This window comes from Carcharodon carcharias, chromosome 15 (genome assembly GCF_017639515.1).
Source record: "Carcharodon carcharias isolate sCarCar2 chromosome 15, sCarCar2.pri, whole genome shotgun sequence".
Classification (NCBI taxonomy): Eukaryota; Metazoa; Chordata; class Chondrichthyes; order Lamniformes; family Lamnidae; genus Carcharodon; species Carcharodon carcharias.
In genome coordinates this window covers 47,297,336-47,324,938 of record NC_054481.1, presented here as the reverse complement: position 1 = coordinate 47,324,938, position 27,603 = coordinate 47,297,336, and the positions used below count along the sequence as shown (strand labels likewise).

At 40.6% G+C, this 27,603-nt stretch overlaps 1 protein-coding gene and 1 non-coding gene across 2 annotated transcripts in view; both read right to left on the bottom strand.

The window, feature by feature from the left end:
- card11 (caspase recruitment domain family, member 11) overlaps window positions 1-25,355 on the bottom strand; it is a 188,120-nt gene extending 162,765 nt beyond the window's left edge. The window contains exons 1-2 of the mRNA XM_041207409.1: window positions 25,319-25,355; window positions 10,412-10,483 (exon numbers count right to left, since the gene is read on the bottom strand). The gene's annotated coding sequence lies outside the window, so the exon portion shown is untranslated. The remainder of the gene's footprint in view (window positions 1-10,411; window positions 10,484-25,318) is intronic.
- Window positions 3,515-3,624, bottom strand: LOC121288756. The gene has a single exon (XR_005945435.1). It is a non-coding gene; the product is annotated as a U6 spliceosomal RNA (small nuclear RNA).
- Window positions 25,356-27,603: the final 2,248 nt, after the last annotated feature.

Sequence of the window (27,603 nt, the reverse complement as noted above, 5' to 3'; positions counted from 1 at the left end):
TTCTAATTCCCCACTGAAATTCAAACAACCTCTGAACTTATTGACAAATGCCAATGTTAGCTCATCCATTACAAAAACAGAATTACCTGGAAAAACTCAGCAGGTCTGGCAGCATCGGCGGAGAAGAAAAGAGTTGACGTTTCGAGTCCTCATGACCCTTCGACAGAACTTGAGCTCGAGTCCAGGAAAGAGCTGAAATATAAGCTGGTTTAAGGTGTGTTTGTGGGGGGCGGAGAGATAGAGAGACAGAGAGGTGGAGGGGGTTGGTGTGGTTGTAGGGACAAACAAGCAGTGATAGAAGCAGATCATCAAAAGATGTCAACGACAATAGTACAATAGAACACATAGGTGTTAAAGTTAAAGTTGGTGATATTATCTAAACGAATGTGCTAATTAAGAATGGATGGTAGGGCACTCAAGGTATAGCTCTAGTGGGTTTTTTTTTATATAATGGAAATAGGTGGGAAAAGGAAAATCTTTATAATTTATTGGGAAAAAAAGAAGGGGGAAACAGAAAGGGGGTGGGGATGGGGGAGGGAGCTCACGACCTAAAGTTGTTGAATTCAATATTCAGTCCGGAAGGCTGTAAAGTCCCTAGTCGGAAGATGAGGTGTTGTTCCTCCAGTTTGCGTTGGGCTTCATTGGAACAATGCAGCAAGCCAAGGACAGACATGTGGGCAAGAGAGCAGAGTGGAGTGTTAAAATGGCAAGCGACAGGGAGGTTTGGGTCATTCTTGCGGACAGACCGCAGGTGTTCTGCAAAGCGGTCGCCCAGTTTACGTTTGGTCTCTCCAATGTAGAGGAGACCACATTGGGAGCAACGAATGCAGTAGACTAAGTTGGGGGAAATGCAAGTGAAATGCTGCTTCACTTGAAAGGAGTGTTTGGGTCCTTGGACGGTGAGGAGAGAGGAAGTGAAGGGGCAGGTGTTGCATCTTTTGCGTGGGCATGGGGTTGTGCCATAGGAGGGGGTTGAGGAGTAGGGGGTGATGGAGGAGTGGACCAGGGTGTCCCGGAGGGTGCGATCCCTACGGAATGCCGATAAGGGGGGTGAAGGGAAGATGTGTTTGGTAGTGGCATCATGCTGGAGTTGGCGGAAATGGCGGAGGATGATCCTTTGAATGCGGAGGCTGGTGGGGTGATAAGTGAGGACAAGGGGGACCCTATCATGTTTCTGGGAGGGAGGAGAAGGAGTGAGGGCGGATGCGCGGGAGATGGGCCGGACACGGTTGAGGACCCTGTCAACGACCGTGGGTGGAAAACCTCGGTTAAGGAAGAAGGAGGACATGTCAGAGGAACTGTTTTTGAATGTAGCATCATCGGAACAGATGCGACGGAGGCGAAGGAACTGAGAGAATGGGATGGAGTCCTTACAGGAAGTGGGGTGTGAGGAGCTGTAGTCGAGATAGCTGTGGGAGTCGGTGGGTTTGTAATGGATATTGGTGGACAGTCTATCACCAGAGATTGAGACAGAGAGGTCAAGGAAGGGAAGGGAAGTGTCAGAGATGGACCACGTGAAAATGATGGAGGGGTGGAGATTGGAAGCAAAATTAATAAATTTTTCCAAGTCCTGATGAGAGCATGAAGCGGCACCGAAATAATCATTGATGTACCGGAGAAAGAGTTGTGGAAGGGGGCCAGAGTAGGACTGCAACAAGGAATGTTCCACATACCCTATAAAGAGACAGGCATAGCTGGGGCCCATGCGGGTACCCATAGCCACACCTTTTATTTGGAGGAAGTGAGAGGAGTTGAAGGAGAAATTGTTCAGCGTGAGAACAAGTTCAGCCAGACGGAGGAGAGTAGTGGTGGATGGGGATTGTTCGGGCCTCTGTTCGAGGAAGAAGCTAAGGGCCCTCAGACCATCCTGGTGGGGGATGGAGGTGTAGAGGGATTAGACGTCCATGGTGAAGAGGAAGCGGTAGGGGCCAGGGAACTGGAAATTGTTGATGTGACGTAAGGTGTCAGAGGAATCACGGATGTAGGTGGGAAGGGACTGGACATCCATTTCCATTTCAAACTGCCTGCTTTTACACCTAATCCCTTCTGATAATTTAAACCTTGTAGTCTGACTGTCTTCAGTTTAACTAAATTAGTCACAAACACACAGCACACACTCTCAGCCTCAACAAGCCTGCTTCAGTATCCCACAGTAATATTAGGGAAAATATATTTCCTTGACAACTGGGGGAGCAATACACTGTCAAAATGCAATGAGGTTTTAAATTGAGGCCATCTACCATCTCAGGTGAACAAATATGATTTTTAAAAAGCAATGGAAGTTCTCCCTGATGTCCTGCCCCTGAACCAATGTCACGAAAACAGATTATCCGATCATGATCCCATCGCTGATTGTGAGACCTTGCTGTCTGCAACTTGACTGCGAAATTTCAGAGTTCACAATAATGACTACACTTGCCAAGTACTTTAGTTACTGTAAAGTGCTATAGATGGTCTGAGGTTTTGTAGGGTGCTATATAAATATAAGTTCTTTAGTTGTTGCTCTGTCCTATGTGGGAGCAGATGGGCAACTTAATCCAAAAGTTGTTTGCTTATTCTTAGGTCATGGTAACTCAATGCTATTAGACCAAAAACATAGCTGAAATCATTAGATGAGTAATCTTATTCCGCCAAGCAGTGAGTGTCAAGGTCTGAATGCCAGCACAAGACCGAGTTGAGTCTTAGGTCATTGTGAACCTCTCCACGTTCAAATGCAAGTGTTAACCTGCTAAAAGTGTACTTTGCATTTTGCTTTTCAAAACCTTAGAGTTAGTACAGCCCTGAAGATCATTGGTCATGCAAAATGGCATTTAAAACAGCAAAGACCGAGTTTATGCATTAGCAGGAATTAAAATACTTTTTATAATATTGACATATTGCAATAAGCTACAGGACAGCAGTCTGCAGTTCATTGCCAGCTAATAATACATTGTAGTGCTGAGCTAACGTTACAGAACCTATCATGCAAAATCCTACTGCTTTATCAGTGTCACCTCAACCCTTGGATATGTTACTGCCTTGTGTCCCAACAGAGATCGTGCTAACTGCACTGGGTGATCAACTATGCCATAATCATGAAGCTGTTATCTTTATACACAGAAAAAATCTGCAGAAGCTGGAGATCTGGAACAAAAACAGAGAATAACAGAAATACTCAATGGACCAAGTAGTATCTATGGAGAGATCAGACCCTTTAATGTTTTGGATGCTGAGTTTTCTTCAGAATAGAGAGTTGGAGGTCACATATGTGAAGTTTAACATCAAGTTGCTGATATAAGCTGATCTCTTCTGGGGTCTTGATTGAGGATTTTCCCATCCAATGAAGTAACAATGTTAAGAGCAGGTCTGTAAGACCCTGACGTCCACATAATTCACAGGACAAGCCAGTAAGGAAGTAATATAAGCATTGCTAGGACTGATCCTTGGTTTTCAAGGGCTAGGTTGCACGGCTGGTGAGTCATGCGTGATACCAAGCACCATGGTTTGGGCATCACCGTCATTGAGGTTAGTAATGAAATGTTTTGAAAGTCTGAAATATGGAATTTGCGTGTCATCCTTGCGCAGCGGACATGCTAATCTTGTCTGTATCGTTCCAATTTGGCAGGTAATGATAACGAGGTTTAATTAACTAATTGGAAGCAGATTCCTAAGTAACTTTCAAAAGGGAATCGGTTAAATACTTGAAGTGAAAATGTTGCAAGGCTATGGGAAAGGAAATTTGAGTGCCACTAATTGGATAGCTTTAATAAAGAACCAGCGCAGGTACAATGGGCCAAATGGCTACCTTCTGTGCTCTGGAATTCTATAAATAATCCAGGAGACAGTTGTAGAGGAAGAATCTCTATGATGATCAAACACCACTGTAAATGTGCTTGTGAAGATTTTCTCTGTTACTTCTAGCAAAATTGTCCACTTGTTCTAAAATAAACAATTCATAATTTCACCAGAAAACAGACAGAATCTTCCAAAATGCAATTACCATAACTGACAGCAGTAATTTGTGGAGGGAAATATTTCTTGTTTGAGTCAATAGAAAGTGTGAAGTGTAGTTGGTATTGTCCCTCAGCGATTGTATCTGCCCACTCAAAGGACGCATTTATAAAGGAAAGGATCTGTGGCTGTGGTTCAGCAGACAGCATCCTTAAAGGGATCTGCCACCGCACTAATGAAACCACAGAGGTCTGTCATTGTTCCTCTTCCCTATTTGCATTTATTTCCAAGTAGGTAAACCAGTGACCCCCACATTAACCCCATCAGTACCACAGATCTCCAGCACCAAAGTAAGCTATTCTGTAATGTAACTTTAGAAGGTTAGAAAGAGCTTGAAATTTGAATTGATAAAGAAACTTGGAGTGATAAAGAAATGGATAAAAATGAAGTTAATCCACTCTCAGTCTTGCACATTGGCCAGGTTTTTGTATACTTAAGATCAGGGTTAAGCATGCTCTATCCTGAATAATCTTCAAGAAATTCAGATTTTCTCCGAAGAATGAGTTCACATTCTCAATTTCTGATATTATTTCATTGCATTCCTTTTCCTTTCCTCCAACCAGCCAACAAGTTTTTAACCTATGGTTCCATAGACAGCTCCATGCCACCCTATCCAAGTGGATGTCCTTCCTGGTGAGCGTCAACAGGCCATCCAACTGTGGGAGAATTAAAATGTTTTGTCTTCACCTACTATGCTTACGGATCTGGTTTTACCCAGCAGAACATTGCATATTGATCAGGAGTGGGAACCCTGGCTGGCCTACTTACCCCTCCACATTCAATGTGGCACATGGTAGCACTGGATACTCCCTGTCACAACAACAATAAAAATGTCACTGTGACAATACCCTTAGAAATTCAAGATTGCAACAACCTCATGAATCAAGCTAAGTACAAAAGTGGGCTACATTTTGCTGGAGTGGGGCATCGTTTGTTAGATCTGTCTCTGAATAATACCTTCAGCTTTAAAAAATCTTTGAACCACAAATTGCTGGAAGTACAAGCTGATAACGGGGCGGTGAGGGCAATAAAGCACCTGGGACTTTGGTGAGCTATGGGTTTTAATGATCAAGAAGTAAAGGAACATTGGAGAAGGGAAAAGGGTGAATTACAGTCAAATCAGGTAGAGAAAAATAAATACTGGGAGTGAAAAATAGACTGAATTAAGAGACAGAGAGAAGTAAGAGACAGAAAGGAAAAGCGAGTTTTTTAAAATTTAAATTTTAAAAACAAGTAACCACTTGCAGGAATGAAACAACAAAACAGTTTCAATTGTTTCCTTTCTGAGCTGGAGAGGTTGAGGGTCATTGCAGGAAAATTAATCTCAACATTAAAAGTTAACTCTATTGAATAGCAGTCCTAACTTTCAGCGCTGAGTTTATTTAGCAATTAATGCACAAATGCAGCAATGTCTCATCAGCTGCTGTTTTTGCAGTGCTAAAAGCAAAGTAACACAAATTGATGGTAACATGTGACAGCTCACTATTCACAGGGCCTGACTTTGCTCACCACAAATTGCTGGATTATTTACAGAGTAGTACTGGGGAGTGCCATTAAACCTGGTGTTATTTTCCTAACAAAAACTGGGCCATAACAACACAATCACAAAATGGATAACTATCAACAGCAGACCCATTTAACAACATCAACACCTTGCATTTATATATATATATATATATATATATATATATATATATATTCACGTAGCAAAATGTTCCAAAGAGCTGACCATGAGAGTTACCAACAAAAATATCTTTGACACTAAACTAACTAAGATATTAGGACATGTGACCAAAAGCTTGGAGAAAGAGGTAAATTTTAATGAGCATTCATGAAAGACAGGAATACAGAGGCAGAAAGCTTTAGGAAGAGAATTCCAGAGTTCAGAGCCAAGTTCATCTCCAGACTGACTTATGGCTCTGAGTCATGTGCCTTTTTACTTCACTGTGTGGGCGGTACTGTATTCAGTCCCACATTAACCCTGTATATACCAGACTCTACTGCTACACCATTGGTAGAGCAATTAAAATCGGGGATACACAAGGGGGCAGAATTGGAGAAGCACCAAAATCTCAATGGCTTTTAGGGCTGGAGAATGTTAACGATATCGTGACAGGTGAGGCCATGGAGGCATTAGTAAACAAGGATTTTAAAACTGACGTGTTGTCAGGCTAAGGGCTGCTGTCGCTCAGCGAGCACAGGTGAATGAGACTTGGTGGGGATTAAGATGTGGGCAAAAGAATTTTGGATGAACTTAATTTTACAGAGGGTGGAAAATGAGAGACTGGCAGCAGAGCACTGGAATAGTCAAGTTTGAAGATAACAAAGGCACAGCGGAGGATTTCATCAATTGAAGAGTTGGATTCACAATTGGAGTTAGGCAATGTTAAGGAGGTGGAAGCAGACAGTTTTGGTGATGGAGCAGTCTGGTGTTCGGCAGCAGATCTCTTCACTGATTTTTAAGGAAGTTTCTTTTAAAAAAAATCACATGCAACTTGTTTCTGATACGTAAGATCATTAGAGTGGGAGGAGGCCATTCAGCTATTAAGCATATTCTGCTGTTCAATTAATTAGAAATTGTACAAAGTAGACATGTCACCTACAAGAATAAGAGTAGTACTGCCAAATCTAGATCCCACTGGCTGTCTAGAGGAATACAGGGGAAGATCAAACAGAAAAAGAAAGCGTACGATAGGCACAAAGAACTAAGCATTGCAGATAGCCTAGACGAATATAGGAAGTGCAGGGACGAAGTTAAAAAGGAAATAAGGAAATCAAAGAGAGGGCATGAAAAAAGATTAGCAAGTAAAGTTAAAGATAACCCAAAGGTGTTTTACCAATACATTAATGCTAAAAGGTTATTTAAGGAAAAAGTGGGACCTATCAGAGATGAAGATGGAAACATGTGTGTAGATGCAGAGGCTGTGAGAAGGGTTTTGAATGAATATTTTGTCTCCGTGTTTACAAAGGAAAGGGAGGATGTAGATATAGTAGTCCAGGAGGAACACTGCGAGATATTGGACGGGATAGTCATAAAGAGAGAGGAAGTACTCGAAGGGTTAAAATTCTTGAAAGTTGATAAGTCACCAGGGCCAGATGGATTGTTTCGGAGACTGCTGAAGGAAGTCAGGGAGGAGATAGCAGATGCTCTGAGGATGATTTTCCAATCTTCACTAGATACAGGAGAGGTACCGGAGGAGAAATGCAAATATAATTCCATTGTTTAAAAAGGGATCAAAGGAAATGCCAAACAATTATAGTCCAGTTAGTCTTACATCGGTGGTGAGCAAATTAGTAGAATCAATCCTGAGAGATAGGATTAACTGTCATGTGGAAAGGCATGGATTAGTCAGCGATGATAAGCATGGATTTGTTAAAGGAAGGTCTTGCCTCACAAATTTGTTTGAATTCTTTGAGGAAGTGACAAAAAGGGTTGATGAAGGTAGTGCAGTGGATGTTGTGTACATGGATTTTAGCAAGGCATTTGACAAGGTCCCACATGGCAGATTGGTCAGGAAAGTAAAAGCCCATGGGATTCAGGGTAAAGTGGCAAACTGGATAAAAGGTTGGCTTTGTAACAGCAAAGAAAGGGTAACGATCGATGGATGCCCTTGCAAATGGAAAATTGTCTCAAGTGGTGTTCCACAGGGCTCGGTGTTGGGACCCTTGCTGTTTGTGTTATATATTAATGGTTTGGACGTGAACGTGGGGGGCACGATTGGCAAATTTGCAGATGACACAAAGCCTGGCCGAGTAGTGGATAGTGTAGAGGACAGCCATAATCTCCAAAATGATATTGAGAGGTTGGTGGAGTGAGCGGTAAAGTGGCAGATGGATTTTAACATAATGAAGTGTGAGGTCATACACTTAGGGAGGTCAAACAGTTACAGGGATTACACAATAATTGGGAATAGACTAAGAGGGGTAGATGAAGTGAGAGGTCTTGGTGTACAAGAACACAGGTCCCTGAAGGCAGCAGTTCAAGTAGACAAGGTTGTAAAGAAGGCATATGGAATGCTCTCCTTCATTGGCAGAGGTATAGAATATAAAAGGATATAATGTTGGAATTGTGTAAAACACTGGTGAGGCCACAACTGGAGTGTGCAGTTCTGGTCACCACATTACAGGAAGGACGTAATAGCGTAATAGCTCTGGAGACAGTGCAGAGGAGGTTTACAAGAATGTTGCCAGAGTTAGAAAAGTGTAGCAATGAGGAGAGATTGGATAGGTTGGGGTTATTTTCCTTAGAACAAAGAAGGCTGAGAGGTGACTTGATTGAGGTGTACAAAATTATGAGGGGAATAGATAGAGTGGACAGGATAAAATTGTTTCTCTTGGTGGAGAATTCTAGAACCAGGGGACATAAATTCAAGATAAGTGGCAGAAGGAGCAGGGGGGAGATGAAGAACTTTTTTACGCAGAGGGTAGTGGGTGTCTAGAATTCGCTGCCCAAGTTCGTGGTAGAGGCAGAAACTCTAAACTCTTTTAAAAAGTACCTGGATCTGCACCTTAAGTGCTATAAGCTGCAGGGCTATGGGCCGGGTGCAGGAAGGTGGGATTAGAAAGGGCACCTGGGTGTCCTCAGGCTGGCATGGACGAATGGCCTCCTTCTGTAACTTTTCTTTGGTTCTATGGTTGACCTGCATCTTAACTCCCATTAACCCACCTTGGTTCCGTAATCCTTAATACCTTCATTTAATAAGAGTCTATCCACCTGTTTGGAAATTGCTGATTGACCTCCAGATTTTTGCAGGGAAGGCAGCCAGAGTTCCACTATTCTTTCTGTGAAGAGTGCTTCCTGGCATCTCTCCCGAATGGCCTAGCTCGAATTTTAAGGTTATGTCCCCTTGTTCTGGATTTCTCTTCCCAGGGGAAATAGTTTATCTCTATCAACTCTTACAACTCCTTTAATCTCAATTGGTAGAATTTTGAATTTCAACAGGATATGAGGGATGACTAGATTGTTTTGAGATAGAATAATTAATTATTTGACTTATTTATACCATATATAAACGGTGACTACTGGTGGTGAAGAATGATGGGTCTGGGCAAAGCTGAGAGTATCTTATTGCATCAACTACTGAATTCTCCTTTTTCTATGCTTTGAATTCTTTCCTCTGATCATGCCTCAATGTCACTTAGCTACCCTGCTTTCCCCAGCAAGAGACTAACTTGAAGCAATTCAACAACTTTAAAGAGAAAGTTTTTTCTAACCATGTGAATGTTTTCAGCCAGTCAGAGTTAGAATTTCAGTCCAAAGGGTAAAATAGCTATAATTTTCCACCATGCTTAAAACATCGTGCTTGTACAATGCCTTGACTTCTGCAGCCTCAACAACTCAAAAGCTGATAAAGACCTTGACAGCTTAGAGAAGTACTAAAAATCACAGGCCCTGTCAAACCACTGGCACTCAATCTATTTCTCCATTATGAGCAGTTATCTTCACTTTCCCTGCCTAATCCAAATTGCTTTCAATGAAAATTCCACATTCTCTGTGGAAGCATTTTGGTACAGTCTCTGTTATTGGCTTCTGATTCCAGAAGCTGCAATATGTGTGTATTTTTTATATATAATATACATTGTGTGTGCATGTGCGCACGTGTGTGTAAACAGCATATGTAAAGTCTGTCTTGAAATTAGAGGGCCAGCAGGTTATTTTAAACCAAAATGGCACTTAATATAACATACTTTTGCAAAATTCAAAAGCTATCTTTTCCTATTCACCAATTCTTGTGAAAATACAGGTGTGAATAGAAAGCTGAGAACATCGCTTCCCAGTCACTCAAAGCAATGAATGAAAAACAATATCCCCACAGGATAGCTTTGCATCTATGTCCTTTATGAGGTCATGGGCAAAAGCCTCTGCTCAATTGTCAGTGACAGTAATTAGCAGGAAATAGGGACAACTATATTCTCAAATGTGATGTTTTGAACCAATGGCATTTAAAACCTAATGTGACTGTATAATAACACTAAACTACGGTCCACTGCTACAGAAGGCTGTAATGATAAATAGAGTGTCATGGCTTCATAGATAACCTTGAGTGTGAAATTTACACTGAATTGCCTTCCTTTAGATGGTATTATAACAATTAAAGCAAGGACGTATTATACTATCATGCTCTTGGCTATAATCAATTACCAATACATGAAGGGACTTCAGTACGGAAACAATAATATTTCTTTCCAGTCAATGTTAAGGCTCTAGCTACTGGTAGTGTTTATATTACTGAAGACATTTAAAATTATTCTACTCCACCATAATCAGTTCATGAAGTGACATGATTAAACCTACATCAACAGAAATTTAAGATCGACATGTCAGACTGCTAGTCTCTCGACTGTAGCTAATTAGAATTTCAGTCTCAACCACAATTAGTGCTTGAATTTTTTGCATGTGACATGAGTTTGCAGACCTGACCTGCAGCAGGACAGAAGAACTGGCATAAGGACACATCCCCTTCCCTCACTGACGGGTTGGCTGGAACAGAATCTGCGAACATAATGGGTTGGATCAGCCTCTGTGCCAAAAACACAACAGTCCAATTGAAGAGGATGAAGTTGAACTGGGGATTACTACACATGCTAACCATTAAAATGACTTTCTACCACAGGCACCAATCTCCATTATCAACTATAGTGGAGCAGACCCTCAGTGCCCTCCTCCATGTTGCCCCACAGAGCATGGAGATTGGTGGGTAATCAACAATTCTAAATGTTGGTATGAGATGTCGGCAGCATATGACAAAAATGAATCTTTATTGTTGGTCACAACATACAGTTTTCCAATTCATTGCAGCCAGCTGTTTCTCAAGCTGTGGAGAATCCACATCTGAGTCTGGTTAATACATACCCCAGTGTAAGGGAAAGGTTAATAAGACTGGCAGCAGAGTTTTGCAAACTGACCTGATGAAATGCAGTAATGTAGCATTTCTATTGATTTGTCTTTAGATTGTAGTAGCATTAACATTTAACCTTTGCTTATTAGACATGGAGGTATGATTCTTAAGTTGTCATGTCTTAAAATAGTTGCAATTGTACAGCTACAAAGCCTTTCTAGGATAAGGTCCACTGAACTTTTGAACTAGGATTGACTTTTAACATGAAGTAACCACCTGCTTAATAGGGTAAGTTAATTGGGTATGTGCCAGTGCATGATGATATCAAGCATGAGAGTATTGTAAGCACTGTCATTGCAAAGACAGAACATCTGGGTAAAACATTATCTTTTTAATTAGAGTTTAGCTGAATAATATCAAATTAAAGACAGACTTTGCGTCAGAATAGCAATTATATTTAACTGGAGAGAAATCTGTAGCAAGATAACAAGATGGGGGTTGGACTGACTTTATTAGTGCAATGAGAAAAGTGCTTGTTAGTGAGGAAATTAGCTTGTAAATTGAGTTACTGATAAAATATTGTTATTAGTTTCTTGTTGTTTTTCACTTTTGGCATAAGCATGTGATGTGAACAAAAGAGAAGACCGAATAGAAGTGCTGAAACTTATGAACAGTTCGATGGGATGGATGTGGATATGTTTCCATTTGACAGTCCAAAACTAGGCCATAATTATAAGTTTGTCACCAGCAAATCCAATAAGGAATACAGGAGAACATCTTAACTCAGAGTGGTAAGAATGTAGAACTCACTAACACAAAGAGTAGTTGAGGCAAATGGTTCATTTAAACAGAAACTAGTCAAGTGCATGAGGGAGAAAGGAATAGAAGGATATGTTGGTAGGGTGGGATGAAATGAGAGGAGGAGGCTGGTGTGGAGCATAAACATCAGCATAGACCTGTTGGAACGAAAGACTTGTTTCTCTGCTATAAAATTCTAGGTAGTTCTATACAGACAATCACAAAGCACCAGGAAAAGTATAAAAAGTAGTGCGATGAATTAGAATTTGGAGATTTGATTGACCTGAATGAGCTCAGAACTGCAACCCTGAAATCATCAAGTATTATTTTAAGTGCTTTATGATTGAGTGTTTATAAAATAATGAAAGGGCTAGATTTTGTTGACGTGGACCAATTATTTCACTGGGTAGGTTAAAGAGCACCAGGGGACATACTTACAAGTAACGTTGAAGCATAACTAGTTTGGATGTTAGGCAATTCTTCCCTTTCTGGTGGATGTAGACCTGTGAAAGAGGTTGCCAGTTTGTGTAATAAACATCGATTCATTGTATTTCTTCAAGGAAGAACCGCTTCCAGCAGGGGAGGATTCATCTCACAGGGCAAATTTTTAACTCGCGCCCAACCCACTCGAGCATAAAATAACACACATTGACATCAGCCGAGCGTCCCGACATCAACGCACAGTTAAGCGATATTTCAGTCGGCAGGCACACGCCAGAGTCAGCAGCGTGCCCGCCAAAAATTAAAAGGCCTCTTAAGGCCATTTACAAGGTTAATGAAATTTTTTGCTGCCCATCCAGCCTTATGGTTGGCAGGCAGGCGAAAAGGCTAAGCAGCCTTTGCACTTTTTAGGAAACCTCATCCTGCCCGTGAAGAATCTCGAGCGTGCATTCGCGAAGTTCACGCTCGCCAAACTCACCCTCCTCCAACCCCCATACAGGCAGCTCTGAGCGTTGCCCCTTGCGTTTCACGCTGGGCGGGCCTTATTTGGCCCACCAGCATGAAATCGCCTTTCAGCCTCGATCGTGGGCGGCAGTTGGCTTCCCTCCGCTGAGCCCGTCCAACAAGGGCAAAATTCTGTCCATGGAAAATGTAACTGTCATGAAAAGATATGAACGTGTATAATGTTATTGGAAATTATTTTTAAATTGGACTTGTAACTCGAGCACAAACCCGTTTCCATCTGTTTCAGATGAAGTTACATAGTTTGCCATTGTGAGATTTGAACTCTTGATAATCTTTTAAATGAAAACCAAATCAACAAAATTGGGATAAATCAGGCACAGCCCCTAATTCAGGTCAGCTGTAAAACCAAGAACAAAGTTTAAAGGAAACTTACAAACTTTAAATCAAAATGTGATTAAAGGGGTCAACAAAACACCCCAGTCCCCGCGGTGCCCACCGAGCACGGAAGGCTTCGAGTGTGCCAGCAGACACCGCGTGCTCCTTCTCCAGCGACATCCGGCAGCGAACGTAGCCACGGAAGAGGGACAATAATATCATCCCTCCGTTGAATGAGTTTTCTTGTTTTTCCAGAAGCCCTAGGAGATTTGAACTCTTGATCTTGGGGTTACAAACCCAGTACCATAACCACTTGGCTATTTAGGCCAAGCCCAATATAAAGCAGGTAACTCTTTTGAGTACAAACATGTTTCTATCTGTTCCTATGCAGATGAAATTACATTGTTTCATAGTTTGCCATTGGGAGATTTGAACTCTTGATCTTAGGGTTACAAACCCAGTACCATAACCACTTGGCTATTTAGGCCAAGGTAAATTGGACTTGTAGTAGGGTCTGTGTCTGTGTGTGGCTTAATTGGATGAAAGCCAGCTGGTCTGGGTGCTTTGATGTACAGTAATTTGAGCAGTTAATTAGATAAACAGAGGGCAGGTTTTTCCGGTCGGCGAGCAGGGACAGGGCCCACTTGCCGATGCGTTAAATGATGCAGGGATACATCGGGCATGCGTCCCGACGTCACCCCACGTCACTTAGACTTTCACTTCGGCGGTTTGGCTGCCCGCCAAACTGTCAACAGCCTATTAAGGCCATTAAAAAATGAATTAACTTGATTGATAGACCTGCCCATCCAACCTTAAGATTGGCAGGCAGGCCGGAAGCCCAGGTGGGCCTCGGAAAAAGCATGAAACCTCATCCACGGGTGGGATGAGGTTTCATGAGGGCTTTTAAATGTTTATCAAATGTTTAAATAAAAATTAAGGACATGTCTCAATTCATGTGACAGTGTCACATGAGGGAAATTTTTTTATTACCTTTCTGTCAACGTTTGAATCGGGGCCGATCTCCCTGAGGCAGCACTTTGCCTCAGGGAGATCAGTGGGGTCTTTCACACATGCGTGAAAGAGCACAGTCCCAGCTGAGGGAAACCCCCACCGCCCACACAGGGAGCACATAGCACTTCCTGGTGGACATCACGCTGAGAGGGACTTAATTGGCCCGCCACATAAAATGGCGCCCCCCCCCCCCGGCTGGGTATGCTGATCAGAAGGACGGCTACCGGCGCCCGCTCCCACACTCCCCCCACCCCCCGCCAACGGGGGGGAAAATGTTCCTTATAAAGGCTAAAAGGTAAAGAAGACATTTGCATTTGTTGATTAAACCATTCAAAAGAAGGGAGCCGGGCCGCTGAACTGTCAAAGGCCTATTAAAGCCTGTTAATTACCTAATTGAGGCCATTGTCAGGGCTGCCCGTCCAACCTTACAGTTGGCGGGCAGGCCGTGAACCCAGACGGGCTTCCAGGAAAACATGAAACCTCATCCACGGGTGGGATGTTTCATGAGGATTTTAAAAAGGATTATTAAGTTTTAACATTCAAGTAATTGACATGTTCCAGCTCATGTGACAGTGTCACAAGAGGGGACATGGTCAATAATGTTTTTCTTCTCCGTTCAGCACAGTTTTTAAAGTTGAAGCAATCTCCCTGAGGCAACACTTTGCCTCAGGGAGATCTGTGGGCTCTTTCGCACATGCGTGAAAGAGCGCACAGACCTGCTCAAGGAATTGCGCCCCCCCCCCACCCCCCACCCGCATCGGGAGCGCACAGCACTTCCGGGCATATATGACGCTCCTGCACAAACCCCGCCCCCCCCGGCGAGGGGAAAATGCTGCTCACAGGTTATGACAGTTGTCCAACTTTCACTCTGGGATTTAAACAAATCAGCCTTTACCAACCGCTATGTCATAACAATTGGGAGCTCTTGGCAGGATAATATTTGTAATACTTGATTGGTTTGGAATTGGTGAATGTTAAGGTTAGGAGTATGAGAAGCCTTTGAATTCAGGCGTTGGTGAGGTTTCTCATAAGTGGTGAGGTTTCTCATAAGTGGTGAGACTGAAGGATGGCTTTGGCAATTGCTAAGACTTGTCTGGGGGTAGAGATATAACTCTGATTGAGTTACAAAAATTAACTAAGAGTAAGTTAACAGAGTTGGCAGATAAGTTAAAATTGGGGTTACCGGCAGGGGCTAGGAAATCATATATAATTAAAGCTATAGCACTGCACCAACAGTCTGAAGTGATACTTGACACTAGTGAGTCACAGCTGGAGGTAGTGAGACTTCAGTTACAAATGAAGATGCTTGAACTTGAACACGCAAAGAAACTGAGAAAACATGAATTGGAACCAAAAGAAAGAGAATGAGAATTTAAAATGGAGCAAGCAGAAAAGCAGGAGAAAGAAAGGAAGCTGGAACTGGAATTTCAGGCAAGGGAGAAAGATAAAGAAAGAGACAAGGGAAAGCCTTCTTCCCAATGTAACCGCGTGTCATTTAGATTTTCAGTTTGGTGGGCATGCACCAGAGTTGGCTGCACACCCACCAAACTGTCAAAGGCCAATTAAGAGCCATTTAAATATCAATTAAAGTTATTAACTGAGCTGCCCGTCCAACCTTAAGGTTAGCGGGCAGGCGAAGAGCCCAGACGGCCTTAGCATTTTTCATGGAACCTCATCCACGGGCGGGATGAGGTTTCATGAAGGCTTTATAAATAAAATAAATGTTCTCATTAATGTTCTTTGAAATGTCCCAGCTCATGTGACACTGTCACATGAGGGGACATGTCTTAAAATATTTTCTTTTCTTTATTTAAATCTTAAACCTTAAACTAATCTGTGCCTCAGGGAGATTTCTGCGTGCGCAAAAGAGGACCCCGCACAGGGAGCGCTCCCCCCTGTGAGTTACTGCATAGAGCTAAGCCTTTTCTTTAGTCACCCTTTCAAATCAGAAAAAGATAGAAAGTGGGAAGGTAGGAATTCAGGGAAGAGAAAGAGTAGATGAAAATTCCCAGGAAGTTTTTCTCAGGATAAAAAGGAAGGAAGGAAGGTGTTGAGGGTAGGAGTGACATTTGAAAATTGAGGTATTTTCATTGTAATAAAGTGGGGCAAGCAAAGTCAGTGTGTTAGAAATTGCAAAAAAAATCTGTTAATTGTTGGGGTGCAGAAAAGTTCCGGAAGTAAAAGTATCATGGGTTCTGAGAAATGTTTAAAAGCTTTGGACAGAAATTTTTGCTTGGTGGGCGGGTGCACACCCGTTCAAGTGTGAAATGACACGCATTGATGTGAGCCAAGTGTGCCGACATCAACACGCGGTCGCATAATATTTCGGTTGGCGGGCGTGTGCCAGAGCCGGCAGCGCGCCCGCTGAAAATTAAAAGGCTTGATAAGGCCATTAAGTAATCAATTAAATTAAGTTTTTTGTTGCCTGTCCAACCTAATGGTTGGCGAGCAGGCGCAAAGGCCAAATGGCCTTTGCACTTTTTTGGAAACCTCATCCACAGGCAGGATGACATTTCCAAAAGCAAATAAAATTAAAATAAAAACTTTAATTGTTTTCATTAATAACATGTCCCTGCTCATGTGACAGAGTCACATGAGCGGGGATATGTTTCATTACATTTATTTTTTTTTTTTTTAACATCTTTTCATCTCCCAGAGGCAGCGGTGACATCGGGCATGTGTTCCGATGTCACCGCGCGTCATTCCGATCCTCAGTTCGGCGGGCGCGCACTGGAGTCGGCTGCACACCTGCTGAACTGTCAAAGGCCTATTAAGGCCATTTAAAAGCTAATTAAAGGTATTAACTGAGCTGCCCATCCAATCTTAAGGTTGGCGGGCAGGCGAAGAACCCAGATAGCCTTCGCATTTATCATGAAACATTATCCACGGGCAAGATGAGGTTTCATAAAGGGTTTATAAATTAAATAAATTTTTAAGATTGAAATTCATTGACATGTCCCAGCTCAGGTGATATTGTCACATGAGGGGACATGTCTTAAACACCATTTTTCTTTTTATTTTTTATTAAAATTTTTAAATGTCAAACTAATCTCCCTGAGGATTTCCGCAGGCCCCGACTCTCCCTCCTCCCCCCCGCCCACACAGGGAGCGCTCAGCGCTTCTGGTTGCGTGTCACAATAGGTGGGCCTTAACTGGCCCGCCAATGCAAAATGGTGGATCCCAGCCGATCACGGGCGACAATCGGCTACGCGCCGCCCACTCCAGCCCAATCCCAACAGGGAGAAAATTCTCCCTTGCTCACTCATGCACATGTTTGCCCTCCTCCCCCCGTCACACAGACAGCGCTCACCGCTGCTGCTCACATTTCATGCTGGGTGGGCCTTAATTGGCCTGCCAGTGTAAAATCATGGTCTGGCGCCGATCATGGGTGGCAGTCAGCTTCCTGACCACCCCTGGCCGCCCCTGCTGAGCACCCCTGCCAAGGGCAGAATTATGCCCATTGTGTGTGAAGGGAAAGCCTTTCCATGTGTACTGGGTGGAGTAGGTAAAGATGTTAAAATTTTAAGAGACACAAGGGTTAATCGATCCTTAATGTTGTGGGATAGTGATATTTGTTGTTCAGAGGGAGTATTGCAGGAGCAGGTGATAATAAGGGGGTTCATGGAGATGCTAAACCTATTCCCTTGTGGAAGATAAATTCAAAGCATAAATGGAAGACAGGTGAAGTTATTGTTGGAGTGGTGGAAGATTGGCCATTGCAGGAGTTCAATTTATTTTGGGTAACGATGTAGCTGGGTCAAAGATTTGGGTGATGCCTATAGTAGTTGAGCAGCCTGTAGATTTGGTTTCAACAGAGGTGTTACAGAAGGAACATCCTGGATTGTTTCCTGATTGTGCGATAATGAAGTCACAGGCACACAGGTTGAACAAAAAAAACAAGAAGGGGAGGCAGTTCAAAGGGAAGAAGAAGGTGTTGAAATCCAATTGGCTGGCACTGTGAATGATAATATTGTTAAGGAGCAAACAGGACAATTTAGCTGAAGTGTTTAACTCAAGGTTAGTGGAGTTATAGAAAAATTATTTCCAATTAAAACAGCTATTTCAGAAAGCTTACTCGGAAACAGAATCAAAATGTGTTCCAGTATGTTATTACCTTAAGGGAGATATTTTAATGAGAAAATTGAGGCTGGATCATGTCTCAGCAAATGAAAGCTGGAGGGAGGTACACCAGATTATTATCCCATTATGGTGTAGAAATGAGATACTGAGGAGTGCTCATGAGATTCCAATGGGGGGACATTTAGGAATTAGGAAAATACAGGAAAAGATACAGAGGTGTTTTTATTGACCAGGATTGCATAGGAATGTAGTCAAATTCTGTAGAACATGTCACACATAACAGGGAAAGCACAAGCAGTGATTAAGCCGGCACTTTTAATCCCAATACCAGCATCTGAAGAACCTGTTACTAGGGCCATGATTGATTGTGTGGGACCCCTCCCTAAGACTAAAAGTGGAAATCAATACTTATTGACAATAATGGATGTGTCAGCCAGGTTTCCTCAAGTGGTACCTTTAAGAAATATTACAACTAAGAAGACTGTGTAGGCGATAACTAATTTTTTTTACAAGATATGGTTTACCTAAAAAAATACAATCAGATCAGGGTTCAAGTTTCATGTCACAGCTGTTTAAGGAAGTAATGACCAGTTTGGAGATAAAACAATTTAAGTCAACAGCTTATCATCCCAAGTCACAGGGAGTTTTGGAAAGATGGCATCAAACTTTAAAAACCATGATGAGAACATACTGTCAGGATTATCCACAGGATTGGAATAGGGGAATTCCATTTTTGTTATTTGCTATTAGAGATGCTCCTAATGCATCGACTGGTTTTAGCCCCTTTGAACTAGTTTATGGTCATGAGGTAAGGGGACCACTGAAATTGATTCATGAGAAATTGGTAGGTCAAAATTCAGAAACTATTCTCCTGGGTTACATATCAAATTTCAGGGAAAGATTGAACAGAGAACATGAGTTGGCTACGAAACATTTAAGGGTGTCACAACAAGTAATGAAAATGAAGGCAGACAAGAAAACCAAAGCTCACAGTTTTGTTTCTGGAAAGAAAGTACTAGTTTTGTTACCAGTACTAGGCAATTCATTAAATGCAAGATTTAGTGGACCTTACAGGATCGAAAAGAAAATGAGTGAAGTAAATTATTTAATAAATACTCTAGATTGAAGAAAGAAGCAGAGGGTATATCATGTAAATATATTTAAAAGGTACTTTGACAAGGAAAAGGAACAAAAAGAGGTATTAGGGATGGTGGATGATGAGAAAGAGGTAGAAGTACAGGACTCTCAAACTGATTTTCCTCTAATCAAATTGGATAATGAAGGGATGCTTGAAAATTTAAATGATATATTGAGTTATCTTCCAAACAAGTGTCAAAGTGATTTGGAAAAGCTATTGCAGTCACACAAACCTATTTGTGGGAATATGTTGGGGAAGACAGATTTAGCTACACATAATGTGTCTGTACAGGTTCAATCTTCATTAAGGCAACATCCCTATAGTTTAAATCCTGCAAATTTATCATAAGTACAAAAAAAAATTGACTTCATGATTCAAAATTATATCACTGAGTCCAGTTGCAGTAACTGGAGTTCGCATATTGTGCTGGCACTGAAACTGGATGGAACACAAAGATTGTTTGTAGACTGTCGATGCGATAACAAAAGTGCTTTCATAGCCCATACTATGGTTGGAAGATTGCATTGAGAAAGTGGGACAATCGAAATTTATCACAAAGATTGACTTGCTAAAAGGATATTGGCAGGTACCATTGTTGGAAAGGGCAAAGGCTTTTGTGATGCCAAATGGACTTTATCTGTTTAAAGTCATGCCATTTGGTATAAAGAATGCACCTGCGAGATTTCAAAGACTGACAAACACAGTGATTACAGATCTAAGCAATTGTGCTGTTTGTATTGATGATCTGATAGTTTTCAGTCAGACGTGGAAGGAGCATTTACAGCATCTGGAAGAATTATTTTCTCGATTACAAGAAGCTAATTTGGTAATGAACTTGGCTAAAAGTGAATTTGCAAAAGCACAAGTTACGTATCTAGGCCACACCACTGAATATGGTAAGGTGGCCCCAAGAGATGCAAAAGTCAAGGCTATTGTGGATTTCCCGGTGCCTACAACAAAATGAGAAGTTTTGAGGTTTCTGGGCATGAGTGGGTTTTACCAGAAATTTGTACCAAATGTTTGCAGTGTGGTTGCTCCATTGACTGAACTATTGAGAAAGAACAAGAAGTGTCAATGGACATTGGAGTGTCAGAGGTTATTTGATTGTTTGAAAACTATTAACAATGACACACCCAATTATGCCAAGTAATTTAAGTTAACCGTTGATGCAAGCAATGTAGGTATTGGTGCCGTACTGTTACAAGAAAATGATACTGGAATTGAAAAACCGATAAGGTATTTTTCATGGAAGCTGAATGTACAACAGAGAAGATATTCAATGATCGAAAAAGAGACCTTGGGTTTGGTGTTAGCATTGCAGTGTTTTGAAATTTATGTTGCAAACAATTCATCAGAAACAATTTTGTATACAGACCACAATCCTTTGAAGTTTTTGGACAAATTCTGAGACAAAAGTGCAAGACTTTTCAGGTGGAGTCTATTGTTACAATCATTTAATCTATGGGTTATACCTGTTGCTGGTAAAGAAAATCTGTTCGCAGATGCATTATCAAGAGTTTGAAGCTTAAAGAAAAATTGGACATTTTAGACAACCTGGACACTGAACTGGAGTGATATCTGTTGATACCAAAGACTTGTGTATATATATTGTTATGTTAATGCATGCATGTAGTAATGTAATAATGCAAAAAGTATCTGAGATAGTGTGAGATGGGCTATTAAAAATGAAGCTATTTTTAAAATTACGATGGTTTATTTTTCGATAGGGAGGGGAATGTCATGAAGAGATATTAATGTGTATAATGTTATAAGAAATTATGTTTAAATTGGACTTGAAGTAGGATCTGTGTCTGTGTGTGACTTAAATGGATTAAAGCCAACTAGTCTGGGTGCTTTGATGTATAGTAGTTTGAGATGTTAATTAGATAAACATAAGACTAGAAGGTAAGGAGGACCTTTGCATTTGTTGAATAAAGCATTCAAAAGAAGAGAGTAAAATCTTGCACCAAGCTAAAAGACACCAAGCAATGCATTTATATTACTAATAAAATTGGTGCTATGAAGGGATTTTGTTGTTAGAAGAGGTGGAATTCAAAGATGTAGTGATACAATGAGAATTTACATTAAAAGGGAAGGCTAGGTATAAACAGATAGGAGTTTTGTATTTGCAGGTCAGTGGCATGAAAGATCTAAGCAGCCTGTAAGCCCTACAACTGTGTCTGCAAAAGAACCAAATTGCAAGGGACTTAATTTCGAATTCGTAAGGTTAAATGTGCTTTGTCTTGTGTCTGTTCAAAATCTTTGAGTTATTATTGCCTTGATGAAGGTTTACCTGGGAGTGATTAAGTTGGGGATTTGTTTAAAAGTTATTATGGTAGTAATTTGTAGACATGTGTATGTATTTAATTGGTTACTAAATTAATAAATGTTTAATTTAGTTTTATATAAAAAACCTCGAGGCTTGGTGGTTTCATTTCTGAATTCAGAGCTGCATCTCAAATATACCAATTGAAAATATAGATTATGACAGTTGTTCAAGTTTACCTCTAGGATTTGAACAACTAAGCCTTTACCAACTGCTATGTCATAACAGTAATCCCTCCATAATGTAAGTCAGGAACAATGTGCTCTCCTGGACCAGTTTTGATTGCCTGATTACATGGATAAGGAGTATCTGTATCATGATGCATAATGTGTCACCGTAATATGTGATAAGCTAAATGAACCTATGTGTCTTTTATAGTCCAACATTTTCATATGTATCACAGAATTATCCTACAATGTGATCCTTTGTGATCTAATCACAGGTAGTCATATAAATTGACTGAATATTATTTCAAGGTTTGCATGCAACAGATTGTTCCCTTGACTGTAAGCATCAAACAGACTGATAGTCATCAACTGCACTTGAATATTGTCGGCCACTGCATCTCATGCATGACATGTATGTGTTTATGAAATGAGCACATTGATGGTGATAACCTTCTGTGACGACTTTAATTAGTTTGGTTCAGGCAACTGTTTTAGATGATCAGCTACCAGGTAAACATGTCATAGGAAATACTAAGTCTGAACTGTTCTCAGTTAAGCATAGCTCACTTGTTAATTAAAAAATAAAATGCTTCCTTTTTGAATCAATGGTAAGAAAATTATGTGGTACAGCTCTCACTGGAGCTGTTAGGTCTCTTTTGCATAGCAGTTTGGAATGTGTGGGCAGTGCCAAAACATTTCCAAAATTGAAGCACAATGTAAAATTACAATTGGCAATACAGCTTGGATTTTAACTTGTTCATAGCAACCTCTCTTAAGCATATTACTTCTTCAATCAACATCAGTAAAATAGATGATATAGCCATTATCACCTTGCTGTTCATGGGACCTTCCTATGTGCGAATTGGCAGCTACTCTTCCTATCTTACAACAGTGACTACACTTCACAAAACCACTTCATGGACTATTAAGTGCTTTGGGATACCCTGAAGTCATGAAAGGTGCTATATAATTGCAAGTCTTTCTTTTTCTTTCTTTGAAGCCTTGGATGACATTCAAGAAGTTTGGTAAATCAGTAATTGTAATTGGTATTTGTAATTTGCAAATACAGCACTAAATGATTTATGTCATCCACCAGTTGTCTATGGAGAGAACATTTTGATTACAATATTAATTCAGTACCTCTTTGGAATGTGAAAGCAATATTTTCACAGCAACTGTGGAGTTGAAATTAACTTTAGTTGAAGAAAGGCTACTGTATTAGATATTATTAGTGAATAATATTGTCCACAATTCACAGAGCAGTAAAAGAGAAGCAGATATAAGGAATTGTTCTAAAATATATTGTAAATAAATTATATATGGAAAATAAGCTACTAAGTGATTTTGAAATGTACAAGTTTGAAAGGTGAGCTAGTTATAAAGATTTTGGCTCATTCAGTGGTTAATTGTTTGACTAATTGCTACTTTTACACAACATAGTGATTTTTGCAGTATTTTGTGGTGATTAACCCATGTTCAAAGTTGCTGCATTCTCCTTGATTCAAAGTTGGGGTGCTGTGATTTTGTTAGTGAATTCACTGTAATGAGCAGGCTGGTAGACATATTATGGAGAAAAAGAAAATAGTGGCCAACCGTTTCACCCTTTTTTCACATAATCATGAGCAATCTTCAAGAAGTGAGTATGAAAAATTAAAATAATTGCAGCTGATAAAAAGCAATACGAGGGAGATCAGATTGAAAGATTGTTGCCAGTCACCAGGGATGTGGTGGAAAAATCTAGGAGTCAAGAGATTGGCAGATTCAGACATAATTAATCATAAATAAATCATTGATAACAGTCTATGTATTTGGTTTAAACAAAGAATAATAAATACACAAGGAGTGAAATGAAAACAGTAATCTTGAAGGATTCAAATTAGATTATTAATTACAAGAACAAATGCTACTGGCCAATATCCATTTCTGAAGCCCAAAATGAGATTACTGCTATGAAATAATTTCCATGCATTCATTTTCTAAAAATATGTGCCATTGAGGTTATGGGGTTCTTTCGTGTCAAGGCAGACTATACAATGAGATTGTGTAGCTGATATACTGTAATGTATTTACTGAAGGATTAATATTCATTAAGGAAACTGTGACTAAATCAAAAGCAGCCATACTATTTGCATATGTAATATAATTGAAATCATATGAAAAATCAAAAGTTACATGAAGAACAACTTGCATTTATATAGCACCTTTCAGTACCTCAGTGCATCCCAAAGCAGTTTATAGCTAATGAGGTACTTTTCAAGTGCAGTCACTGTTGTAATGTAGGAAATGCAGCAGCCAATTTTCACACAGCAATGTCCCACAAACAGAAATGAAATAATGACCAGATATTCTGTTTTTGATAATGTTGATTGAAGACTACATTTTGGCCAGGACACCGGGAGAATGCTCCTGCTCTTCGCCAAAGAGTGCCAAAGAAGCTACCTGACAGCAGAAGTAAGGCCCTAGTTTAGTGTCTCAACTAAAATATAGTGCTTCCAATAGTTCAGCACTCCTTCAATAATGCACTGGAGTGTAAACCTAGATTACGTTCTTAAGTCTCTGATGTGGGCTTGGAACCTTTTAGCTAAGATGTGCTACTACTGAGCCAAGGCTGACAAGCAGAGAAACTACAGACTGTCTGGAACCCATTCTAGTAGGCTCACACTGTATGAATCATTCTCCTAGCACAGCAACCCACCCACTGATCATGAAGACCTATGACTCTAACATGATCTCAAGTATTCAGAGTCTTCACACCGTCCCCTAGTCCCTAAGCACCAAACCAAATACGTTGCTTCAACTTCTTGACACACCTTACTCCCAGGGAAAGCTAAAAAATGTGGATATATTAATAACGCTCTTTCCTCAAGCCCTCTACGTTTGAAATATGCAATAGCTTCATAAAATATATATTTAAATGTATACTTCTGGTAAGCCAATTTATAAAAGATTATATTTGCAAACTATGGCCCCTCCCGCCCGGTGTGATATGACGGTCCTGCCAAACTGAATGGATCCTTAAATGGCTCGCCATATCCGCCAGGAGGAGACACGCCGCGGCAGGGCCATAAAATCCTGGCATATGTTTTGGATTTTGTGCATATGTGAAATACAGTGGTGTTGGCAACAACATTCTAATGCATGAATGAGTCAAACAGGTTTTCAGTTAAACATTACCACATGTATTCTGATGATGGTTGTGTAGAAGAACACTTCAGGACATACACCGCAACATACAATCTGTGCAGCAGCACTTTTGGAGAAGGGTGGTACAAAGCAAGCCTACAGATAAAGTATTGGAAATAGTATGTTGGTGAATACAACACAGAGGTAGACACTTACTGCACAGTAAAGAATTTGAAAAATTGAGAACAGACTGCATTATGAAAACAAAAGCAAAATACTGCGGATGCTGAAAATCTGAAATAAGAACAAAAAAGTTGGAAAATTTCAGCAGATCAGGCAGCATCTGTGCAGAGAAACAATTAACATTTCAGGTTGATGTGAAACAATATGTTTCTCTCTACAGATTCTGTCTGGCCTGCTGAGTTTTCTATATTATGATAAGCTTTACGAGCAATTTCTTTAGCTGTTAACGTTATGCTTTGGATTATTTTTTAAAATTGTCTTCAGTAATCATATTTTCCAAACTGATCTATTGCAAGGTCAGTAACTTCTGGCAACTCCTTACCTCCCTCATGTTTCCTTCCTCTTGCAACCTGGGGACTTTTAGAACCCATGTTAACACTGCCAAGTCATTGCTTCTTTACTTCCCTTGTCTTTTATGGAATTCAATGTTGATAATATCCTGGACTAAAAGACTTCAGCACGTCATTTAGATTTCCTATTCTTCTAGAGATTGTGTTAAATTCTCTTATTTTCTGCACTGTTCTCCATTGTTTCTTACATGTTTTTTCTCTTGTTCCACTTCTTCTGCTATCATTCCTGTTTGAGACTTTCACCTTATTCTGCTTTGTGTTGAGATGGCAGAAAGATTTTTCAACCTCAATTCATTTTCTCTCTCACTGCTCCCAGCCATTCATCCACCTGGGGTTAACAACCCATAGCAAATGTCAGATATATAGTAAACATTTACTAGAATCAATCTACAGGACAAGGGGTATCTTACAAACAAAAACGCATTTTTCCACATTCTTTACTGATTAAATTTAAATTGACAACAATTCCTATGTCAGTAAATTGACTGCAGTAAAATGGAGTTTCAGAAAGATAATTTGAAGAATCATAAAATCACAAAGGATTATCAGAGTTGAATCAACAGAAATGTATTATGTCAAAGCTCCGCTCCCTCACAATTGCCTGGCAATTTGTGCTGACATACATGAGCTAAAGGAACCTGTCAAGAGAAAAGCTTTTCCAAATGCCCCTGCTCTATGGTTATTCAAATGTTCAAACTGAAGATTGGCTGAATTACTGTGAAATATATAGTGGTGTTGGCAATAGCATTCCAATGTATGAGTGAGTCAAATATGTTTTCAGGTAAATGTTATATCAAATATTCTGATGATGGCTGTGTAGAAGAACATTTCAGGACAGAAGCAGTGACATACGATCTGAGCAGCAGCACATTTGAAGAAGGGTGGTACAAAGCAAGCCTACAGATAAAGTACTGAAAATAATACTTTGATGAATGCAACAAAGAGGTAGACACCTATTGCATAGTAAAGAGTTTGAAAAGTTGAGAACAGACTGCATTATGAAAACAAAAGCAAAATACTGCGGAAGCTGGAAATGTGAAATATAAGAACAAAAAAAAAAAGCTGGAAAATTTCAGGTCAGGCAGCATTTGTGGAATGCAGTGATAGTTTCTACCTCTGTTATCCTTTCAGGCAGTGCGTTCCAGGTCCCCGCTACCTTCTAGGTGAAAAAACATCTTCTCAGCAGCACCCTCCCAATCCTTCTGCCAATTACTTTCAATCTACACCCTTTGGTTATTGACCTCTTGGCTAATGGAAATAGGTCCTTCCCATCCACTCTATGTAAGCTCCTCAAAATTTTACACAGCTCAATTAAATCTTCCCTCAGCCTCTTCTGTTTCAAAGAAGACAACCTCAGTCTGTCCAATCTTTCCTCATTGCTAAAATTCTCCATTCCTGGCAACATTCTTGTGAATCTCCTCTATTGCGATCACATCCTTCCTGCAATGTGGTCAACAGAAATGTTTGCAGTGCTCTAGCTGTGGTCTAACTGATGGTTTATACAGTTCTAGCAGAACTTCTCTGCTCTTATATTCTATGCCTCATCTATATACAGTTCATGCAAAAAGGCAACTCATCCTCCCTTTTGGTCCATTTTAGTGGAGTAAGTCACCCCACATCATGTCCTTTCACTCAAACACGTCATTATCTCTCCAACACATCAAGCTCCAGAGCTCCTTCAGTGCAATTTGTGTAACCCCAGAAGCATCTCTGTTCTTCTTCTATATACTGCCATATATCCACTAGCAAGGATAGACAGGCCCTTGGTTTCATATCTTGTCCAAAAGACCTCCTCCCTCAGTACCACACTGGAGTGTCAACCTATATTCAAGTGGAGGTGGTGGCTTAGTGGTATTGTCACTGGACTGGTATTCCAGAGACCCAGAGTAGAGTAATGCTCTGAGGACCCAGGTACAAATCCCACACGGCAGATGGTGAAATTTGAATCCAATATTAAAAAATCAGGAATTAAAAGTCTGATGATGACCGTGAAACCATTGCCGATTGTTGTAAAAACCCATCTGGTTCAGTAATGCCCTTTAGGGAAGGAAATCTGCTGTCCTTACCTGGCCTACATGTGACCTCAGACCCCCACAGCAATGTGGTTGACCATTAAATGTCCCCTGAACAAGGGTAATTAGGGATGGGCAATAAATTCTGGCCTAACCAATGATGCCCACATCCCATGAACAAATAAAAAAATTCTGTGTGCAGGTTTCTGGAGTGGGGCTTGAAACCACAACTTTCAAGGCCAAGC